This window comes from Tupaia chinensis, unplaced genomic scaffold (genome assembly GCF_000334495.1).
Source record: "Tupaia chinensis unplaced genomic scaffold, TupChi_1.0 Scaffold144089_1, whole genome shotgun sequence".
Classification (NCBI taxonomy): domain Eukaryota; kingdom Metazoa; phylum Chordata; class Mammalia; order Scandentia; family Tupaiidae; genus Tupaia; species Tupaia belangeri.
This window is the reverse complement of record NW_006203943.1, coordinates 328,268-330,811: the sequence shown is the minus strand read 5'-3', so window position 1 is coordinate 330,811 and position 2,544 is coordinate 328,268.

Genomic DNA, 2,544 nt, shown 5'->3' with positions numbered 1-2,544 from the left:
TAGGGCTTGCTGTGGAGGTTCCCACCAAGTAAAATGCTGGCCAGGGCTAGCTGAATAAATAGCACGTGTCCAGATGAGGTTGTCTTTCTCCACTCACCATTGGCTCAGCATATCTGCAGGTACTTCCACGCTTAGGTCCCCCACAAGGAGATGGGGATGTTCCCTGTGCACCAAAACTTGCAATGGAGCAAGTAGAAAGGCTGGGCAGTTCTGTGACACAAAGGTGGTCAGTCATGGCGACTAATGGAGACTATGCACATCAGAGAGGTGGTGAACTCAGGTGTCAGGGCGATGAAAGCATGTCTGTAGAACAAATCTGGGAGGATCAAGCTTTTAAGAATCCCACAGACAAGGGCAGAATTTGTGCAGAGGATGGAGGGTCGGAAAGAGGCAAAGCAGAAGCCACCAAAACTGGAGACAGCAGCAGTGAGAGAGCAAGCTCGGTTCTCAGCCTCAGATACCAAGGAGAGAAAGAGGCTGTGATGTCCGTGGGTCCATGAGGAGTGCTCTTGACCAGGCTGCCTTGCCCACCAACCAAGACAGCATCTCAGCAAAGGACGTAGTAGACAGCAGGACTCACGCCTGGAGAATAACTCTTCCCTGGCTGGTGTAAAGGAGGCCATCTTTTTTAACAGTCAAGAAGCTTTTTGAAGAGATAATTGCCATTTCCTCCATGCTGCTCCCTTCAGCTAAAGCAAGCTGAGTTTACACACGTATGAACTGTGGGTCTTATGGTGGCTTCAGAACAGAAGTAGGACCAACATGCTCTTGCATGTTATCACTGTGGTTCATCAGTCTGTAAAGGACCTCCCAAACAGGTGCTCTTACCAAGATGTACTCCTGCCTCATGTAACTAAGAGCTCCAGGCTGGGACAACCTGGCTCTGCAGACTAGTCATTGCTGATGGCAGCCACTGGAGCTATGACCTTCTTATCTGATGCAGAATGTCTTTCCAAACTGCAGTACTTTCAGACTAAAAGAGAAGGAACTTTTACTCTTAGTTGAACTCAGTACTAAAATGCATGTGTGCACGCACACGTGCAAAACCCTTCCTAAATCGGATTAGAGAGAAAGCCGTAGAAAGACCCTGATTACTTCTAATCATATATTTTTCCATGTGTTAAACCTATTTAGATGACATTTCATAGAGAGAATGTAGGGCTTTTAAAAGTTTTGGTAAAAGTGAAAATGTAAAGAGCGCCTGGGAAGTGCGAATATTCCTTTCAACTCAGGTTTCCGTGGTCATAAATAGGAAGCCCTCTTCCTAATCTCAGCATCTTAAAAAGAAACCTTGATGTTGTTACGTGATTACCTAAAAGGAATGTCTTCCTCTTTGGACCGGAAGGATATTTTTAAGAGAATGTTAAGCTTGTGACAGGAATTATTGATACCTTTGGAATTTTTTTTCAAGTGACTCAGGCTTACTTTAAGCCATTACCTAGGAATTAGTCAGGGACTGCGTGACGCCAGTCCCCAAACTGTTTAAAGTAGAGCATAACTTAGTGAAAGAATGAAAAAACGAGGATGTTCTTTTGTGCATTATTCTTATCGTGATGAATGATGCTTGTTTTCCTCTCCACTTTAATTAGAATGTTTCTACATTTGCCAAAGAAAATGTTGGAATGGAGACAAAAACCTGATATTATAGGAACAGGGCTTGATGTAATAGCTTATTTGTAAAGGAAACACAACTTGTTTGGTATTTTATTGAAACAGGAAGTTCAGAACCTTAGTACACACAAGTACAACAAATTCTCAGGTGCTAGTTGAGTCATCTGTTGTTGGAAATAGTCTCCTGGTAGTTTTCCCCTTGATTTACTTTTTATCTTCATTTTGTTTTTTTGAAAGTGGTGGGGGTCGGGTGGGGGGTAGGAAATTACATAGAAATTCAATTGGAGGTTGTGTACATTTTTTAAAAAATAGTTATCAAGATTAAAGTGAGCAAGAATTCTCTGCTTGTGCACATATATGTCTATGTGGTTTTGTAATTACCTGTGTACAAAATGAGGAAAAACAAAGAAAAGCAATAATTTTGCTCAATGCAATTACTAATTCAAAAGTAACCAGTAGCCCCAGTCCCAATAAAGGAATTGCATTAGAAATGAATAAAGATGAAAGATATTTTAGGCTTACTCTATGTTCTATCTGCTATAAGGTGGTTGATAAAATAAACGTTTAACTGCAGGTACTAGTTAATAGATTTGTAGTGTTGACGGGTAACAGCAATGTCTTGGATTGAGTCAATATAGACACAGAAAGCTTTAAATTGTAATTTCTTGCCTTTTTGCAAAATATTAGGTCAGGCTTCTGAAGTAAAATTGCAAAAACTATAGCTACCCTAGCAAGAGTGCAATATTTTAAGCTCTTTAGTGTGCTAATAATCAGGTGGCTGTTTCTAATAGAACCCAAGAAGAAGCCCACTAGAGTACATGGAGAGTTAGAGGCCCCGGTAGAGATTCCCCAGGCCTCCTCTAACTTACTGTGGGAGGCTGACAGTCTCTACACCTTTGCTCAACCAGTTCACAGTGTGGCTGGTATTCCTGC